Below are 21611 nucleotides of genomic sequence, written 5' to 3'. Positions count from 1 at the left end.
TGACCGCCATTTACCAGGAGTGTGGGAAAATCATTTCACCACCCACAAAGCCCACAGTATCCTCAATCGGGAAATGAGAACTATAAGAACGCCCACCCTAGCTGAACAGCAGGGCTATTAGAAGAATATGATGATGCAATAAAAATTAAAATGCTTTGAAAAATAGACATATGTGAGCAATAAGTTATTGTAAGCCACTCGATAGCTAAGTCAGTCCATTAATGCCTTTGATGGATATTTACTGGGCATTTACTATAAACCAGCAATGGCAGAAGTGAATCATGTGCTACCTCTCCCCTCTCCTGGGGTGAACCATCATCCTTAATTGCTTTTGTCATGCCCACACTCACACTGAATCCGGGAACTGTTCAATGCTCAAGGCTAGTGAAGGCAAGTTCAAGGCTATTGTGCTAGTTACTGAAGAGGCAAAGCTAAGACACAAAGGTCCTTCCATCAAGGAGGAGAAAGATACATATGTATTCAGTCATTTACAACACAATGTAATACGTGATATAATAAAGGGATGGAACAAAGTACTACTGGGTTTGTCTAGTGAAGTCAGGGCTGCATCCTGGAGAAGGTGACATTTGAGCTTGGACAAACAACCCAAATATGACTGGCTCCCAGGTCTCAAGTACCTACAAAGTGCCAGGTGCTTCACAAACATCTCAGATCTTTATAAGAACCTAAAATATAACAGTCCCATGTCATAGATGAAGAAACAGAGGTTCAGAGAGAGTCCACATAGCCAGGAAATGGCCGAGCTGGGATTTGAATCCAGTTCTTCCTGGCTCCAAGTCTACCCTTTTCCCATTCCCTGCTGGCAGAAACGGCACTACTCTTGGCCCAGCCATTCCTTAACCTGTACCAGTTCCCAGTCACATTAAAAGCTAAAGTTGCAGAGGATGAAAACATGCCCTTGTTTACTATAATCCATGCCATGAAAATGTCTTGTGGAGAAAACATGAAGTATTGTATTTCTGTAGTACACTGTAATTAGCATTAACGCATTTTCACTGTAGGAAGTTGGAAACGAACACATTTTCATGAAGACTTGATTAAACAGTTTTTCCTCTTAGAAGGCCTCCATGTGCCCCACATACTAACTCTACGTGTTAAAATACATAATACATCTGCCCTAGAGTGGACTCTTCTCAAACAAATGTAGCAGCGAGTGACTTGAGTAAGCATTGAATGTAAATGGCATCATTATAAGGATATTAAGAGGTCAAGCTGTCAAGGCCCCTTGCTAAACTGAAGCTAATTTCAGGAGTCATATTTGCACAGTAATGCCCTTTTATAATAGCAGATAAATCACATTTGCAACAATTGTTAAAAACTAACTGCCAAGTATCTGTTGCAGTTGTAAATATCCTATTTGTCAACTTAAATATTTCCTGCTGTATGGCATAAAATGCAAATCAGATGGGGACAGCTACTTTTTCTTAATACAAGAAAGTGGATTTGCTCTTCCTGGATGTCAGGCACTTTTTCCCCAGAGTTTCTCTTTTGATGTTTTCGTGTCCTTGATTAAAGGGAAATGTATATAACAAACATTATTAATATTTATGTTAATAATATTAATGTTTTGATGATTTTTTAAGTTTTAATTCCAGTCGTATTAGTCGTATTAGTTTCAAGTGTGCAATATAGTGATTCAGCAATTCCATACATCACCCAGTGCTCATCATGACAAGCGCACTCCTAGTGATAAGGATTTTAATGGGAAGGCAGCACAGTATAGAACCAAGGAGTTAGCCTAAATCTGGCCCTTGCAAATAGTGTAAATTTGACCAAGTCATTTAAACTCCCTCAATCTCGGTATTCTTGAGTGTGAAAGGAGCACATGATAACACCTATCACACAAGGCTTTGAAAACAAAATAAATGCACCTAAAATTGCCTTACAAATGATGAAAGTTCAATACAAATGTTATTTTTGATCACTAAGCAATTCCTTGAGGAGTAGGATCTTAGGAGACACATTTTCAGTCGCCTGTGTAGCTGTTAGATTGCCCCTTTTAACAACTGTTTTTCCCACTCATAATCCTTGTGGTCAACCTCACAACAACTCAGTCCAGTAGGTGGTTAGATTTGGGCAAGATTGGTATTACTCTCTCTCCATTTGACCAGTGAGGATACTGAGATCAAAACAGTGGCTTCGTGGTTTGCTTAAGATCATAGAGCACAGGCTAGGATTGTGTTCTTTCTAGAGTTGAAGTAGTTTTGCTTCCCCAGACTGCCCTAAACCCTTGGTTCACAAAAGAAATAGTAGAACAAATTTCGTTAAGCTTTTTCCTCAACAGCAGGCTTGCCGGAATTGCTCAGATAATTGTTCTGTTCTCCATCTGGTTTTTCCATTGAAGACACTGCCTGAGGCATGCTTGTTTTGCGTATAGGGGTCTCGTCTCCCCCTCTAGACTGTCAGCCCTTTAGGGGAGGCTGCTGAGCCTTTGTCTTCCCACCTCGTCCTGTCCTGTGGATGGGGCGGGGTGGGGTTTGCAGCAGACACCTCAGCACCTCTGATGCCTTACTGTGAACTCCACTCCAGCTTTTAGGGATCAGGATCTAGGTGGGCCTCTTGAAGCTGGTGTCAGATTCCAACATAGGAAACATTCATTGCGCATCTCCTCTATGTCACCCTCTTGCGTTCACACATACCTCCTTTAATCCCATTCTTGATTTTGGATTTCATTGTTAACTTTAGAACCTAATCTCTCTCTGCCCTGGATACTCCCATCACAATTTAGAGGAGCAATGGTGACGGCCTGTACAAAGGCACTGTGAGTGGGGATGGAGAGAAGTGGATGGATTTTTAAATGTTAGGGAGTGGCTTTGACATGACATATGGGACTTGTAATGACTAGCTTGACAGGTTAATTGATTAGATATGAGGGTAAGGGAAAAATATCACTGAAGGCTAGTGTTGGAAAGACTCTTAAAAATCATCTAATACAGTCAGTTTACTTTATACATTGGAGTGAAGTCGTTTGCCCTAGGTTACAGAGCCAGGTATCAAAGGTGTGGATGAGAGAACAAGGTGTCTTGACTCCCAGTCATAAATCACTAGTTGACAATTGTTTGCCTTACTGCTGATGTAAAAATCATTTTGTTAAAAATGACTAGAATCCTAGAGACATTTGCATCAAGACCTTACAAAGAATCCTTAACATGAAAATACTCATGTCAGCATTACTTGTAAGATTGAAAGATTGCAGCTGTCCAACATTTGGATATTGGTTAAAAAGATTATAACATATCCAAATGATGGGATACTCTATGATATTATCACTAAAGATGATGATTGTGAACAACTTTTGATGGTGTAGGAAGGTATATGCTTGGGATTCTCTGTCATATATGCAAGAGGAGGAAGAGAAGGATATATGACTTCAGCTTTGCAAAAATAATATTATACATAGAAAAAACTAGATGAGGGTATAACAAAATGTTGACAGTGAGTGGTTAATATTAGCAGCATATTAGCAGTAAGCGACATTATATATAGACTTTCATGTATATTCTAGATTGTACTACTTGTGGTTATTGAGCACTTAAAATGTGGCTGCTTCAAATTGAGATGTGTTATAAATGTAAAATACATACCAGACTTTGAAGACTGACAAGGAGGTAAAAAAATACTGTGAAATATCTCCTTGCTAATATTTTATACTGATTATACATTGAAATTATAATATTTTGGTTATGGTGGGTGAAGTAAAACACGTTATTAAGACCACGTTCAAAAAAAAAAGGGGCGCCTGGGTGGCTCAGTTGGTTAAGTGTCTGACTTCGTCTCAGATCATGATCTCATGGTTCGTGAGTTTGAGCCTTGCATCAGGCTCTGTGCTGACAGTTCAAAGCCTGGAGCCTGCATTTGATTCTGTGTCTCCCTCTTTCTCAGCCCCTCGCCCCCACTTATGCTCTGTCTTTCTCTCTCTCTCAAAAATAAATAAACATTAAAATAAACATTAAAAGACCACATTCATCTATTTTTTGTTACATTTTTATAAATTTTTTTAAATGTTTATTTTTGAGAGAGACAAAGAGATAGAGCACAAGCAGGGGAGGGGCAGAAACTGAGGGAAACACAGAATCTGAAGTAGGCTCCAGGCTCTGAGCTGTCAGTACAGAGCCCAACGCAGGGCTTGAACCCATGAACTGTGAGATCATGACCTGAGCCGAAGTCGGATGCTTAACGAACTGAGCCACCCAGATGCTCCCTATTTTTGTTTGTTACATTTTTAAACAAGGCTACTAGAAAATGAAAAATTACACATGTGGGTATATTCTCTATCATATTGATTGCAAAAAAGCCCATTGCAACTTCAGCAAGAGACAGGGCCAGCAGGGGTATGGTGGGGGAGTACTGCAGAGGCCCCAGCTCTCTGCTGCTCCGACCAGCACTGCACTGGATGCAATCCTTGCTGTAGCTCCATCAGGAGACCTGGGGAAAAGTGGGGAGAACACGGGGCAGGAGGCAATCCAGAAACTGTAAGAACCTCATCGACCTTTAAACAAGCATGTGACAAGCAGAAGGCAGGGTCAGGTAGAGGCAACCTTGCCCAGAATTATCCTATTCCCAGGTTCTGCATCCTATTTGGGCCACAAGCCTTGGGATGAAAAGGTCATAACATGCTCCAATGTGGAAGGTGTGGGAGAGGGGCCCAGTATTGAACCCTTTTTTTCTTAGGTGTTCCAGGCAGGTGAAGGCTGCGCTCACCCCCACCATGTTGGCTCTTTCCCATGACAGGCATAGTGGATGGGAGGCAGAGCCTACAGATACGGGCACATGTACCCAGGCCCACATTATGTGACTGTCTCCACTTGTAAATAAAGTTTTATAGCAAAGAGGTTGGTCTTGCCAACCTTCTCTTATGGGCGTCCAGTCTTATGGGACCAACAGACTGATTTATAGATCAAACAACATTTGTGGAAGAATCATAGAATTTCAGAGCTTGAGGGGATTCACAGATGTTTTGCACATTCCTGTGTAGGTTTTCTGTTCCTTTTCTTTATCATCTTCTTCTTTTATTGTAAGGAGAAGAACCTGATATCCAGACAGGCTACGTGACTTGCTTTGGTACCAGCATCTGACAGATATCCCTGATCTTTGGCAAGTGGCCTCTCTGGGCCACACTTTCCCCAACTAATCACTGGGGAGGATAGTCCTGAAGGACCTTCCCTCACAGATGCATCTATGAGGCTGACAGAATTGTGACGATTGCTCACTCTGCAGGCAGATTCTCCAGCTAATGCAAGTGGGAGATGACGCACTGAGAATTCACCTACCACAGAGATGGTAACAGGCCTTTGAAGCAGAGTGTGACCCCAGCTTACCCTCCTCAGCAGCCTGCTTTGGTTGAGGGATGCATTCACCACGTCCCTGTCCATTTTCATGTCTTTCTTCATAGTCTCATTGTGACAGGAAATCCACCACTGAGTGAGAACAAACCCTCTGCCAAACCCATAGGTCCCCACAGCTATAGCTAAGCTGTAGAGGCCAGGCCACCAGCCCAGCCCCTCTGCTTGCTGGGCAACACAGGCATGGGTAGGCCAAGGTTCCCTCTGTCCTTACTGTACAAAGTAATATGCCAAGGCCTTATTTCCTACTTACAACTTTGGAGACCAAACTCAACTGGAGTGACATGATCTAACTTATAACTTTAAAGGGTTACTCTGGTTGTAGTGGGGAGAAGGGACCATGAGGGGTCAAGGATGGAAACGGAGGCTGGTTAGGAGGCTATTGCAATAAAATGGGTGAGAGATGGTGGTAGCTGGGTCGGCATGGTAACAACAGAGGGTGGGAGAAGTGGTCATATTATAGATGCCTTTTAAAACTGCATCCTAAAGGACTTTATTGATGGGCTGGATGCAGGGTGTGCAAGAAAGAGGAATCAAGGATATCTTCAAGACTTTTGCCCTGAAAAAATGGAAGGATGGAATTACCATGTGCTGAGGGGGGCAGACTGCTAGAGGAATAGTTTAAAGGGTAAAATCACAATTTTAGATTTGGCTGTGATGAGTTTGAGATGTTTTTGTTGAATGATGTTCTGGAGGATGGAGTGAGATCTCAGATACCTTTTCTCCCTTCTCAGCAGGAGGATACGTTTGGCCGGGTATAGGGATAGAGCAGAATTGGTCCCTGCTAGGGAGGCACCTTTTTCTCTGTTGTCACTTTTGGGCCTTGGGCTCAAGGCCCCCCTTGTCTGGGGAGATGCAAGACGTACAAACCTTGGTCTATATGACCAACAGGACATGAAGCCTTCCCTAGGGGCCATGATTTTCACCATATTTAGGCCAAGATGAAATAAGGTTGAGACTGATAGAGGCAGCTTGGTAGGGAAAGAAGTGAGTGCAGCTTCAGGGTAGTGGAGACTGGAGGGGCCTATGCATGGAGGGAGGCACGTAGCTTCGCTGGAATGGCAGGAGCACGGGACCAGAGTTACAGGAACTCACTGGGAGTCTCTTCTTGCCCTTTGCTATCTGTGTGATCTTAACTTTCTTCTTTCTGGGCCTCAGCTTCCTTGTATGTTAACACAGACCTGTCTGTAATGGCCTCTATCTCTGAGGGGTATTGTGAGGATTCAGTGACTATAAGGAAACTGTATGAGACTATTTTTGTGGAGTTTGGCAGACACAAATCTGTTTGGACCCTGACTTCTTCCCTGTAGCCCTGGCAGGAGCAGAGTCAGGGGTAGGCATAAGAACTCACTTGCTTGGCTCTTGACTGAAGTATTTTTCCCTGCTTCTCAGAGATGAGGACCACTTTTACCTCTTCTCAGATGCTGTTAAAGCAGGCTCCGGGGGTGCCTGGGTGCTCAATCGGTTGGGAATCCGACTCTTAGTTTTGGCTCGAGTCACGATCTCATGGTGTGGGGGCTCCATGCTGGCAGTGTGGAACCTGCTTGGGATTCTCTTTCTGTCTCTTTCTCTCTGCTCTTCTCCCACTCTCTGTATCTCTCAAATAAATAACTAAACTAAAAAACAAAACAAGACCCAGGCTCTAGAATCCTGGGTATCAAACAGAGTACTGTCTTAGGTGGCTACTATGTGATATCTTTTCCCATGTTGATTATCAGCAGAAGTGCTGAGCTCCCCATGGTGGTAAACAACATACATGATACTTAATTTTAAAGAAGCTGGTACAAGGCACTGTAAGAATTTTCAGTTAGCAAAATATTAATATGATTATGATATTTGGTAAGAATTGTTTGTATTACATTTTAAAAAATCAATAGAAAGGCAGAGGGGACTGCAGCGTCTTGGCATGTTGCCACCTAGTGGCAGCTTCTGGGATGGCCCAGTCTCTTGGAGAGGCTAAGAAGAACTACTGTTGCCCCTCTATGGGGCAGTTGCCCTGGGCCCTGATCAACAAATGAGACTCTTAGTATTTCTCGGAAGCCTCCCGCTCTGTCCCTATTAATTCTATTTATCCTTCGATTTACATTACAGCTTCACAAGGCTGTCTCTGAGCAACTACAGCATCCATTTTCAGTACTGCCCACTCTGGACACTGCCTCATGTTGGGCCTGTGGAGTCTGTGGGGTCAGAGACAGCAGAAAATCTGGGCCCTGCCACTTAGCACCCAGGGCCCAGTAGTCCGCCATGCCTAGGGCCTCCATGATTTTCAAAGGCCTTCAAAATATTTGGATTCTGGGGGGGAAAATGTTACTGGATTCCAAATATAAAACAAAAAGTACAAAGTAAGCAATGTTTTTAAAATACTGACCAAATTTGATGTGCTAGTTAAATGCAACACAACTCATACAGTTATATCTAAATCGTATTCTATGAAAGTACATTTAAATACATTTAATATGATGTAGGGTGATGGGCTCTCTGAAACCAAAATACTCAGGGCCCAGAGAGGTTTTAAACAATTCTGTCTTGCAGACCTAATATGTCTTCCATCATTCCCCTGTCCCCATTTTATGGATGAGACTCTGGGAGGTGAACAGACTCACTCAGGTCCCTTGGTTAGGGGAAGAGCTGGGATCAAAGCTCACATTTCCTGAGTCCTGGTCCAGCTCTTTCTGTGACACCTAGTCACCAGCATTAATAGACCAGTTGCTTTGTAGTGCTAGAAGCTTCTCTGTGACTTCGGAAGTTCTTTCAGGGTGTGCAGGAACTATATTCATAATTAATTTGGGGATCCAAAATGGAAAATATTGAAATTTAAACCTAACATCGTCAGCAGCTCTATTGATGTTTTTCACTTTTTTAAAAAAAATTACAAAAATTTTAATATACTCTTGCCTTTTCTACCTCCTTTTCCAAGTTACTTCCATTACTTGTATACATTTATGATCCTCCCTCTATTACTTTCAAGACTGATGGCCTAACTGATATTATTTGTATTAAGGTACAGAATTACGTACTCATTTCTTTTTTCTTTTTAAGTATTTCCTTTTTGTATCATGAATTTTTAGAAGGCCATTTTCTTATTTTGACATTAGGCACTAGACTAAAATAAACACAAAAACCCAATTTTTATAACCTATTACGGGTTTCTAGGACTAGTAATTGTATATGCTTCTTCCATGGCCATTCAATATAATAATCTCATACTGTAGATAGTTATTCTCCTTCTGTAATTTTCACACTATAAATGTCAGGGCTGGTGAATGATTTGCTTAGTTGAGAAGTATTCCTTTAAAGTTACTACAAATAATCTCCAAAAGGCTTTTGTGTGAATTTTAAAAGCAGAAAGCTCCTGTTCTGTGGCTGTCACTGGGGAGGATCCCTGTGCCCATTCGTTGTGGACACTGAAGACTTGTGTACAGTGAGATCTGGATGAGTACATGGCACTGGTCCCATCAGTGCAGTGAGTTAGCAGCAGAGATTTGCCTTTCCTTCCCACTTTCCTTGACATCTGCAGTAAATCAGATTTTTTTTTTTTTAAATAAAGAACAACCTCAGTTGCAAAATATGTAGGCAAGAAACACAGGCAGTCCAAACTATGGAGTTGGTCTAGTCCAGTCCCCCTCCAACTCTAGGCTTTAGGCTGCAAGAGGGAACGAGGCCTGGTCAGGAGCAGAGTTCAGATCAGAGCTCAGAGCTCTTGATTTCCAGTCCAAGGCAAGTTTGTTTACATTTGGGAAATTCCTAGAGAGGAGACTGAGACCAAGAGCAGGGACTTGTCTTATCCATATCTGCGTCCTGCGTAATACTAGCACAGCACTCTTGATGTAAGTATGCACAATAAATCTTTGTTGGATTACTCAAGAATCAATAACACAAGGAAAAATAACACAAGGGAAAAAAATCTTCCCTATAAAACACAGACAGTAGAGAAAACACTTCAAACCTACAAGGATGGCTGAAACAAAAGAGACAGTAACAAGTGTTGGCAAAGATATGGAGAAATTGGAAGCCCTTGCTAGCCCTTGCTAGAAATTCATTGCTAGCAAGATTGTAAAATGGTGCAGCCATGTTAAAAAACAGTTTGTCAGTTTCTCAAAAAGGTAAACTTACAGTTACAAGTGATGCATCCATTCTACTCCTGGGTATATAACCAGGAAAAATGAAAACAGTATTCACACAAAAACTTGCACATGAATGTTCACAGCAACATTATTCATACTAGTCAAAAAGTGGAAGCAACCCAAATGTCCATCAGCTGAACAGATAAACAAAATGTGGTATGTCCATACAGTGGGATATTATTTAGCCATTAAAAGGAATGAAGCCCTGATATCTGCTATGACATGGATGAACCTTGAAAACATTATGTCAAGTGAAAGAAGTCCTTTATGACAAAGGACTACCTATTGTATGATCCAATTATATGAAATGTCCAGAACAGGGAAATCCATAGAGGCAGAACATGGTTTCCAGTGGCTGGGGAAAAGAGGGCATGGGAAATTTTTTTTTTTTTTTTAATGTTTATTTATTTTTGAGACAGAGAGAGACACAGCATGAACAGGGAAGGGGCAGGGAGAGAGGGAGACACAGAATGTGAAGCAGGCTCCAGGCTCTGAGCTGTCAGTACAGAGCCCGATGCGGGGCTCGAACTCACGAACTGTAAGATCATGACCTGAGCCGAAGTCGGACGCTCAACCGACTGAGCCACCTAGGCGCCCCGGGAAATGGTTTTTAATGGGTTCAGGATATCTTCTTAGGGTAAGGGAAATGGTCTAAAATTAGATTATGGTGATGGTTGTATAACTCTGTGGATATACTTAAAAACCATTGCACTGTACACTTTAAAAAGGGTGAATTTTATGGGAAGTGATATCTCAATGAAGCTAATGCACACACAGAACCTGTTCTCCGGGAGACCGATTTTTGGAAGGACGCCTACACAATTCGCATGGCTACTTGTTTGAGTCTAGTTGAGCGTGTAAGTAATGACTGAATGAGGAAGCCTGTGATAAACCACCTTCCAAACTGCCCTCTGAATTTACCCTACGTATTCCTCAAGTCTGTACCTTAACAAGTTTTCCATATGTGAGTGAAAAATATCTGCCACATACACTAAAGCAAAAGAGTACCCAGCAAGAGTTGATACCTTGGCTTAATACGCAGTCATGGACTAGAAGGGATGATATATTAGCATATGTCAAAAAGATTCAATTAGCTCTGGGGTCACAATGTCACTTTTTAAAAATGCAGTGCACCTCTGTCTACATCCCACCATAGGCCTTCATTTTGTATCAGCTTGTGGACGAAGTGGGGCTGGTCATGGTTAAATCTAGAAGAGAGGCAGGTCTAATTTAAGCAAGTGGGCACATAACACAGGAAAGCTGTGTCCTACATGTGTCCGCTTCCCTTCTTCCCTTCTGTTGCTCATTTCAGGGCCCTCCCAGCACCTCAGCCTGCCTTTGGAGGCTTGGGGCTCCACAGGGGTACTTCCTCAGCCCCATCAAGTTAATCTAATAATCCAAAACATTCTGACTCATTTGGTGACAGTAGAGGGCTGAGTGCCAGGTACCATGTTTGTCATAATGTAACCTTTTGGATTTGACCATCTTGTGAGCTGATTCTGAATTCCGTGATTTTGCCTTTGTTGTCTATAGACTCTGGTGTGAACGGTTCAGCAGTGCATCAAGCTAATATGCCACCTTTTTTTGATGGCAGCAATGTTTAGAAAGCTGCCATTTGACCGAGTGGAGGACAGACTTTAGGAGGCAGACTTGGGGAAGTGAAAAAGAAGGGAAATTAATGTATGTTTAAGGTCTGTCATGCAAAATGCACTTTGGTATTTTCTGTGTCATCCTCACAACAACTTTGTGAGGCAAATGCTAACATTCCCAATTTATAAAAATGGAAGTCAGGGGCACCTGGGTGGCTCAGTCGGTTAAGCACCCAATTCTTGGTGTTGGCTCAGGCTGTGATCTCACGGTTCCTGAGTTGGATCCCCGTGTTGGGCTATGTGCTAAGATTCTCTGTCTCCCTCTCTCTCTGCCCCTCCCCTGCTCATGCTTTTCCTCTGTTTCACTTTTTTTTTTTTTTTTTTAATAAGTGGAAGTGAAGGCTCACAGGACCCAGAAACGTACCAAGTTCCACAGCTAAGCTGCGGAGGTGGGATTACAGTCTAGCTTTGCTATACTTTGAAGTCCAGGCTTTCTCTCCTGTCCTTGATCTTGGAAATTCTCTCCGCCTAGGAGGGAAACAAATGTTTGGATGTGAGAGGGCACCGTGATGCCAGCAGTCACACCCACTTACTAGGTGGTTCTGAGTCCGGAGGAAGGCCTGTGATGTACTGTGGGACTTTGGGCAAGCCACTTAACACCTTTCTACCTCATGGCCCCCGTTATTTGTCTGTAAAGCACTTTGAGAGCCTATAATAAAGGAGCCTTATAAAGACAAAGAGATATTGTCTTCCCATGTAGGCCGAACACCAAGATTCCTGCTCGTGATCAATGAAAGTCCTGTGGCACTTTCCAGAAATGTATGGGTGGAGCTTTAGGGCCTTGGGAAAAATTCCAGTTGAGTAGCTGCTGACTGAAAATCACCCTGTGGTTTCACCTAAGTGTTCCTCAGTCCTAGCTTACCGGTCAGGGCTCTGCTGCTACATTAGGCCTCTGTTCCACTGAGCTTCACCCCAGAGGCTGCTTTAACTGACCCCCTCTGACACCATTCATCCCTAGGTTCAGTTTCTAGCAAATGAAAGAAACAGCATTAAGAGAGGTATTTCCCTCCTTTCCTCCCTCCTTCTCACCATCTTTTCTTCTAAAATTCAATCCATGGTTTCCTAATATACAGCTTATGCTTAGCAGCCTGCACCAGAAGGCTCATAAGTCATGGCAGATGAGTGTGAATTCTTAGTTTTGCCCCTACTAATAGAAGCATTTTATACAGTCTTCAAGCAATTTGTAGAAAATAATTGTGGAATTAGTTCTCTTCATATTTCCTTTGTCAACAAGTGAGTAAAAAAATACAAAATATATACCTGGGTGTTTTCCCCCTCAAATCTGAGATTGCATATACTTTGGTATCTCATAAGTCTTTACCATGAATAGAAGTTTTAAAGGTATTTGTTTGAAAAGTGCCTTCTTTGTATTGATGTCCTGTCATCCTGCACCCCTCTGTTTTCATGTAGGACACTCAGTTGCTGCCCAGTGGGGCTCAAAAGCCTGCTCTTCTAGGTCAGGGAGTTGCTGTAGGAGAACACAGTTGTCCTCCTTGGTGGTAACTGCCATTTCCATATTCTTCTTGTAGCCATATGTGGCGCTTCTCTAGAATTCCTTTGTATTCCCTGCCTATGCTCTCCCTATGGGGGCTGAATCTTGGTATTTTATTTGGACTTCCATTTTGTATGGGTTCCTAACTTAGGCTGATCGAGTTTCAGTGGGTTGGTTTGGTATCATTTACATATTAAGACATTTGTGGAGAGACATCAAAAAAAGGTTAAAAAACCAGACACAAATAAGTAGGTACTCTCGTGTGGGCTAGTAATGTGACCTGATAGGGGGAGACGCTCTTCACCAAGAAGCGAAGCCATTTCATTTATTGATTCATAAGAGCTTGGAACGATAGGCAACACAATGAATCTTATGTTTAAGAAAGCAAAATATATGTTTAAAGGAATATACATATTGTTAAAACAGTTCTATTTATGCAAAAGATTCATGTAACTTTATAAAGGTTTTCAGGGATTTTAAAGGATTTTAAGTGCTGTGTTAGACTGTACTGGTAACAGATGTTCAACGGCGTGTTTAAGTTTTTGTTTTACTGAAAAAGCAATGGATTACTTGATATTTTCCTTTTAAAAAAATCACACCAAAGCCACCACATTGTAAGTATAGCTCAAATTCATTATTTCTAAGAAACATAAATGATTTAAAATAACATAAGGGCTTCTAAAAATAAATATCACTATAGTGGGGCTAGAAGATTTTGTTTGCTAAATATTCCCTTCAAAATCCCAGTCTTTTGTGTCACTTCTTGTTCTTTTTCTATGAAGACAGATGGTGTCAGTAATTGCCTATATATTTAATTAAGTTAAAAAGCTACATAGTAAGGTTTTGGCAAAAAGTAGGAAATTTTGTGCTATGAGCAAAGAAAGCCAAAGGAAGCAGAAATTGGTAGCATGAGACACTACTCCTCACCAAATACACATTTTGATATCCATATGTGTTGGAATGTGAGATTGCATTTCATCAATCTGATGGAAAGAACAAAGGCATTTACCCTGAAAGTTGAAGCTCATAATAGATGGCAGTTCTTTTACGTTTGACCAGCTGGATTGGAATGACTCTACCTGTTGTCCATATCACCTTCAACTTTGGCCCAATACTTAGTGGTCATTCTAAACTCTTCTGACATTCAGGTTTTTGCCTGGGACTTCTCACCTAGCAGGCTAATCATTGTGAAATTATTATGGGGGGAAAAGCAGTAGCTACTTGTAGAAAGTGGTTTGGGAAACTGACTTAACCATTCTCGTGGTGTCTGTTTTCAAATGTTCCCATCCCGTTAATCCACCTTCTGGCTTAATGGCAATATGGCGCTCCCAGCTGTGGTGCTGTGTATGGGCTTGCTCATTTAAACTCTTAAAGCTTAAAAATGGCTACCACAACACTGATTTTATTCCATTTCGCTTAGTCATTAGCATTTAATGATTACCTTATGTGCAGAGCACAAGGATGGAATATATTTAAAAAAATAGGAGATGTGTTTTCTGGCTTTAAGCTGTTCAACTCAATTCAACAAGCATATTGAGGATATACAAGAGAAACATACATTTTCTTTGGTGATGGTGGTTGAGGAGGGGGAGAGGCTTACATAGAAAGTCACCATCAATTCAGTGCAGTACCACAGTGAGCATCTGCTGAGAGAGAGAGAGCACAGGCTTGTCAGCCAGCTAAGTCATGGTTTGAATCTTGGATTTGTCACTTTGTAGCCATGTGACCTTGAACATGTCACTCTAGCCTCAGTTTCTTCATTTGTAAATTAGGGGTGATAATAGCACCCACCTCTCAGGGTGTGAGGATTAGGAATACTACATGTAAAAATACATAACAAGTGTGTGGCATGTGACAAAAATTCAATAAATAGTTAATATTATTGTTAATAATTACTCTGGCCATCAGTACTATACTTGTGCTCCAAAAGACTAGAGAATGAAGTGACAGTTGAAGGGGGATTAGTTAAGGTGGCTTTCCTTGAGAAGTTGGATTTTGAAACATTTTGAAAGAAGGACAGTTGTATACTGGCATAAAAGAAAGGAAAGGCAGGTGGTAGGATTGAGAGGGGCATGTGGGAGGCAGGAGGAGAATGCATTTATTGAACATGGGTGCCACCATGCAGGTCAGCTTTCTTCTCTTGGAGAGTACTTTGGACATGATCAGTGAGAAAAGTAATTTGTGCCACAGGGTGGGAGGGGATGATTCAGGGGTGTTTTAAGAAATAGGTAAGGCCTAGAGCAAATTACCTTGTACTTTGTCAAGCCAACATTATTGTACGGATGGTATGTAGTTTGTACGACCCCTCATTAGGTTAAAATGAGTGTTAAGGACAACTTCAAAAGCGAAAATTTTATCAAATAAAAATACTTGACCACAGGTGGCAACTGGAAGTAGGAAAGGGCCACTCAGCTTTGGTTTTGTGATGCTGGTGGACAAGCTGTTAAACACATGTATGTAGAAAAGTTTTCTAGTCTTTCTTAGCATTGGTAGGGAGCCTTTTCCTTTGCCCCTACCTGCTGCCATCCTGAGTCCTGCAGATATGTGTTACCTCCTCAGAAATTCAGGATGCAGTGTGAGTGCCCAGATTTGCCCTGCCCTGGCAATGTTTCTGGTGGTTAAAGTTAAAGACCTCAAAGTCCAGAGAGAAGTTTCTGGGTTTCATTTGAAAAGGAAGCAAGGATCTTCCATGATGAGAGTGGACGTCCAAAGTCCTGGGTGGGACAACTGGATATAAACAGAGGAACTGGGTCTATTATATGTAGACCAACCAAAGTTCTACCCAAGAGCTGATGTTTAGACTTGGGTTCATCCTCTCTGAAGGTTAAAGTTTACAACATAAGGGGGTTAACCCAACGTTTAAGGACAATCACATATGGTAATGTTATGTATAGCAAAATTGGCCACCGGTCTACCTGCACTATCAGTGTTAAGAAACAGAATTGTAATTTTCACTGTAAAACTTATTGTCATCATTGCCCTTGTGCGTATTGTACAAGTCATCATCATCACCATCATCATTATTATTACTTGCATATTACAGGTCTCTTTCATTGACATGAAGATGCAGACCTTTTAAAGGGACAGGTCTTTTACTTTAATGATTCAAAATCCTTTGGGATCTATTTTCCCTTCACTAGGTATTAACTTGTGATCAACAATGTGCCCATTATAGCATTTAAAAACACTGAATAATAGGCACTGCTGTTTGTACCAAAGGCCTATTAAATTTTAATTTAGAAATAAACTGTTAACCTTCTTATATATAAATAAAATACCTTCACTAAAGAGAAAAAGTAAATCTTTTTGAGGTTCCTTGGTGAATACCTTGTATATCTTGAAAACAGAGATAGGGAGAACTTGCAAATGAGAGTACTAGAGGGGGACTCAGAGAGAAGTAACCATTCATTCATTTAATAAATATTTATTGTGGATCTGTTATATGCTAGACGTGGTGCTAGGTGCTGGGTATACAGCAGTAAATAAGAAGGAATTATGATATTTCTGTAGACCTTGGTTTTTCTACTCTCTGAAATAAGTGTATTCATTTTTGATGCTTCTATATCACTTTGAGATGATATAATGCTCACTGACTTTTAAAAATAATGCTAATTCAATTCAGATTCCACTCACAGTTTGAGAACCTGCTGAGGGCTCGGGTGACAGTTTTACATGTGATTATGCCATTTGATTTAATAAGAACAGCACCTTTTGTAGGCTCAGCCTCTCAGAACCTCCTGTGGGAAGGAGGGCAGGAAGTCACCATTTGTCAAGGAAAAAATGAGGCTCAGAGAGGTCCTGTGAGTTGTCTAAAGTATCACAACTGGTTAATGGACAGATTGCGGCCAGAACTTATTACCCATCATGATGAAAATATTCCCAGCTATCTTTTTTCTATCCTAGGCTGATATATTTGTATTAGACACTCTTTGGGACAGTTTTCAGAATGTGTGGTATAGTCTCTGATGTACGTCGGGGTCTCTGTTTTTGTCTTTCCTCACAATTTGTCCTACTTCCTTCTGTAGCTACTTTTTGTATTTAAGAAGGGCCTTGGCTAGTTGCTTGAGGCCGTTTTCATCTAAACTCTTTTCTTAGACATTGCATATCCTCCCCCCCCCTTTTTTTTTAAGTAATAACATTCAATGATCATAATAGAAATGATTACTTCAAACATTCACAATTACCTGAAAACAAACAAGTTTTTAATCTGGAAATTTCAACAGAAAGCATCTTTGCCAATCTGTTTAGCGACTTTATATAAAGAAAAGGAACTGGAGAGGGATATATAAGTGCGTATTTATAGGAGGTAAGTCAGATACAATGTTTGTAAAACTTAGGTCCTCATTTCATATGTGTTTTGTGTTTTCTACCACCAACCTTCACGCACCTTTCCCACTTGGAATACACTCTTTCTTATCTTCCTTCCAATCCTAATTGTCTTTCAGCTCAAATCCCACCTACTCGGTACAAACCTTTCTTGATTGCTCCAAACAGAAGGCAGTTAGACTGACATTACCTTTTTGATGTCTCTTTTATTGTTCTATGTGGTTGTCACTTATGTTTTTACTTGTGACTCATTTTTCTAGCCTGTCTCCCCAACTAGATTGTGAACTCCCTAAGGGCAAGCCTCCACTTCCTTTGTGTTTTTGTGGCCTCTCTGGCACCGACCAAAATGGCTTATACATAATAGATGCTCAACAAATACTAGTTCTTTATTTTAGAATTTCCCAGAAGTGAGTAAGTAAGCTCAGCAGATCTGGATATTCTAGAAGTTCAAAGAGTCCATCAACCAACTGGCTATCATGTGACTATCATTGTGTTAGACATCACAAAGAGGTAAAAAATACAATGTCCAGTGCATTTTCTTTTTTTTTTAATCACTATAAATTTATTTATTTGTTTTTCAATATATGAAATTTATTGTCAAATTGGTTTCCATACAACACCCAGTGCTCATCCCAAAAGGTGCCCTCCTCAATACCCATCACCCACCCTCCCCTCCCTCCCACCCCCCATCAACCTTCAGTTTGTTCTCAGTTTTTAAGAGTCTCTTATGCTTTGGCTCTCTCCCACTCTAACCTCTTTTTTTTTTCCTTCCCCTCCCCCACGGGTTTCTGTTAAGTTTCTCAGGATCCACATAAGAGTGAAAACACATGGTATCTGTCTTTCTCTGTATGGCTTATTTCACTTAGCATCACACTCTCCAGTTCCATCCACGTTGCTACAAAGGGCCATATTTCATTCTTTCTCATTGCCATGTAGTACTCCATTGTGTACATAAACCACAATTTCTTTATCCATTCATCAGTTGCTGGACATTTAGGCTCTTTCCATAATTTGGCTATTGTTGAGAGTGCTGCTATAAACATTGGGGTACAAGTGCCCCTATGCATCAGTACTCCTGTATCCCTTGGGTAAATTCCTAGCAGTGCTATTGCTGGGTCATAGGGTAGGTCTATTTTTAATTTTTTGAGGAAACTCCACACTGTTTTCCAGAGCGGCTGGTCCAGTGCATTTTCTAGAGGATTTACAAATCTCATGAGGGCAATATTTATGCCTAGGAATGAGTAAGAATAAAAAACGATTGTGGTGCATGTGTATCAGATGAAATCGGGTGATGGATGTGAAATGAGCTTCCTCATGACAGAGAACAGGTCTTGTTTATATCTCATCTCTGTTCTCTCAGCTGCTAGCATGGGGCCAGAGTAAGCTGTTGGAAAGTACTTATTTAATGAACACATCAGTCTGTCTTTAATCTGAGGCCTTTGGTAGGTGTTTCATGCCCCTCCTGGAACCCAGTGGATACCACCCATCAAAGGAGGCTTGGCTCCAGGACCCGTCGGGGGAATAGTTGCTGCTCTTTGTTTAAGGCTTGGATCCCTCCATGGTGATATGGGACAGGGCCTTTCCTCTCAGTGGGAAGGCCAGACCTCCATCGTGGCTACCTTGTAGCTCTGTGTATTCTGCGTGGAGTCTCTGAAAGCCTGGAATTGGCTCATTCCTAGGGTGCTGGAATCTTGGACATGAATCTACCGGCGGGAGTGGTTTTATACTACGCTCCTACCACCTCCATTTCCCAGGGACTGGCCTTTTTTACTATTTTTTTAAAAACTGAAGTGTAGTTGGTATACAATACTATATTAGTTTCAGGTGTACAAGATAGTGATTTGACTTTTATACACATGACTCAGTGCTCACTGTGATAAGCCTAGTTACCATCTGTCACCAGACAAAGTTACTATAACATTACTGACGCGTTCCCTAATCTGTACTTTACATCCCTGTGATTCATTTACTGACCCTTTTCCTTTTATTTCCAGTGACCCTGTGTTCTGGCTGATGTTCCCAATATTTAAACCCTGTATTCCAAAACTTTTCTTCCATACAGCTAGCTTAGAACCTCACCCTCATCTCCTTAAGGCTAAACAGGATTTTCCACACTCTTATTTGGAGTTGATTTACAGTTGTGGGGCCATCCTTGGTGCACCATTGTCATCTTATCTCTCTTTTTTTGGCTTCCAGTCCCCTTTGCTTTTACCATGGTGAGTTATGGGGGCCCAGATGGAACCAGAGAGCAAGAATCTGAGATAGATGCTGCCATCCCAGTTTTCTGCCTGCCTCGTCTATTGCAGGACATGTGTATATATAAGGTCATGTATGTGAAAGTGTAAGCTATTACATCCTGTACAGATTTGTAGTTATCATTATTCATATATTTTTTCTGATTACACATATAATAATTTTTACTTTTTAAAAGAGAGAGAAAATCCCAAGCAGGCTCCACATTGCCAGCACAGAGCCTGACATGGGGCCTGATCTCAAGAACTGTGAGACCATGACCTGAGCTGAAATTAAGAGTTGGACTCTTAATAGACTGGGCCACCCAGGCACCCCAATAATGCCTACTTTTGAAAATGCAAATGCAGAAAGCACAAAGAACAAAACAGAAATCACTCTGTATTAGTTTTCTATGGCTGCTGTAACGAGTTGCTATAAACTTAGTCACTTAATGGGTCGGAAGTCACAAGTCTCACTGGGCTAAAATCAGTGTCAGCAGCACTTTATTCCTCCCGGGGGTACTGGGGGGGCATCTGTTTCCTTGCTTTTTCTGTCTTCTAGAGGCTGTCTGCATTCCCTGGCTCACTGTCGCGTCCCGTTTTCAAAGCCAGCAGAACCCTTGTGATTATATGGGCTACCTGCATAATCCAGGCTTATCTTGCCTTCTGAAGATCCTTAAATTAATCGAATAGCTGTGTTGCTGCATATGGGAACACTCATAGACTTCAAGGCTTAGGACACATTTGGGGGCCGTTACTCTGCCTGCCACACCCTCAATCCTCCAATCCAGAAATGATGACTTGAAACTTCTTAGTGTATTTTTTTAGGTTCTTTTTGCTCTGCATATATATGGTTTTTTTTCTTTTTATAAAATGGTTAGCATGTTACATATGTTGTTTTGTAATCTGCATGTTACCCTTCCAACTATTCTATGAAGTTTCATTTTACTATTTTCATACCATTCAATTCTATTGCTCTGTCATAATTTGCCTAACAAATTCTCCATTATTGGAATTTAGGTTATTTGAAAATTTTTACTATCCTTAATAATGTTCTGATTGGCATATGCATACATAAACCTTTATGATTATCTCCTTGTGATATTTCTAAAAAGTAGATTACTCTTCTTAATATTAATTTTGAATATAAAAATAAGTACTATGAAAATATTGAAATACATAATTTTTGCATGGGAAGGTTTCTCAGAAGTCAGATAAGCTAACTTACTTCATAGCTGAGAAAACCGAGGATAAGAGAAAGAAAGCTATAAGCTCAAAGTAAAATACTAATTAAAAAAAAAAGAGCTATATTCAACTATTTGAAACTTGAGGATGACAAAGAACATTACAAATAAAACACAAATGACAACATTCGGTGTCCAAGTACAGGAGAGGCAGGAATGGGCACAGATGTGGTAGGTGAAGAAGACAGCAGGGTTGGTTGGGAGGCTGGTACACTGAACAAATAAATTGATTGAGCAAATAAGTACATATATTGAGGATAAAGAGACTCTGGTTTCTCACTGTTGGAGAAGGTATTTATATTTAAGTATGGAAAAGGGGAAGTCTAGAAAGAATCCTGAAGTGTTAGATTAGCAGGAACACATGGTTTTAAAATATATACACTGATGGGGCGCCTGGGTGGCTCAGTTGGTTAAGTGTCCGACTTTGGCTCAGATCATGATCTCACAGTTTGTGGGTTTGAGCCCCATATCAGGCTCTGTGCTGACAGCTCAGAGCCTGGAGCCTGCTTCGGACTCTGTGTCTCCCTCTCTCTTTGCCCCTCCCCTGCTCAAACTCTGTCTCTCTCTCTCTCAAAAATAAGTGAACATTAAAATAAATGAACATTAATATTTTTTAAATAAAATATATACAATGATAGATATAGGAATAGTTATAGATGCATTCATGTGTGTGTGTGTGTTACATATATAATACATATACTTCCAAGCTCTGTCCACTGAGAGAGACCAGAAGCATGGGACACTGCAGTAGCAATGAAAGCATGAAGAGCCCAGATCTTAATACTGTCTTCCACTAAAAGGACCCAAGGCTCTTGGGTTGATCCTAGGTCTGGAACAGGGAAATGTAAGAGGAACCTAGAGTATCCCTTTGTGCTAGAAAGTTAGACAGTGCTCAAAGAATGATGGGCACATGTCAAAAGGACACAAGAGGCACTCTGAAGTTCTGCCAGGAGTAAAATCTGGGACAATTTGAGCATCAAAATGAGGAAAACATCAAAATGCAATTGACTGAAGAAAACAGAAACTCACAAATTCCAACTAGTATATATATATATATATATATATATATATATATATATATATATATATACATATATATATATATATATATATATATATGAATGAAAGATGCAGAAGGAAAAACTACTGTAGTAGATTGCCAACTAATAAATATAGAAAGCA

The 21611-nt window shown here is 40.9% G+C and overlaps 1 protein-coding gene and 1 long non-coding RNA gene across 5 annotated transcripts in view; one reads left to right on the top strand and one right to left on the bottom strand.

Annotated features, from left to right (window-relative positions):
• Positions 1-21611, bottom strand: part of IQCH (IQ motif containing H) — a 218586-nt gene that overhangs the window by 33188 nt on the left and 163787 nt on the right. The gene's annotated exons all lie outside the window — the stretch shown is intronic.
• The window catches only part of LOC147580286 (uncharacterized), a 135310-nt gene that overhangs the window by 53092 nt on the left and 60607 nt on the right, over positions 1-21611 (top strand). The window lies entirely within an intron of this gene.

The sequence above is a fragment of the Puma concolor genome, chromosome B3 (assembly GCF_028749965.1).
Source record: "Puma concolor isolate L17-30 chromosome B3, mPumCon1.1.hap2, whole genome shotgun sequence".
NCBI lineage: Eukaryota > Metazoa > Chordata > Mammalia > Carnivora > Felidae > Puma > Puma concolor.
Note: the sequence above shows the minus strand (reverse complement) of the source record. Positions and strands in the feature narration are given on the sequence as shown.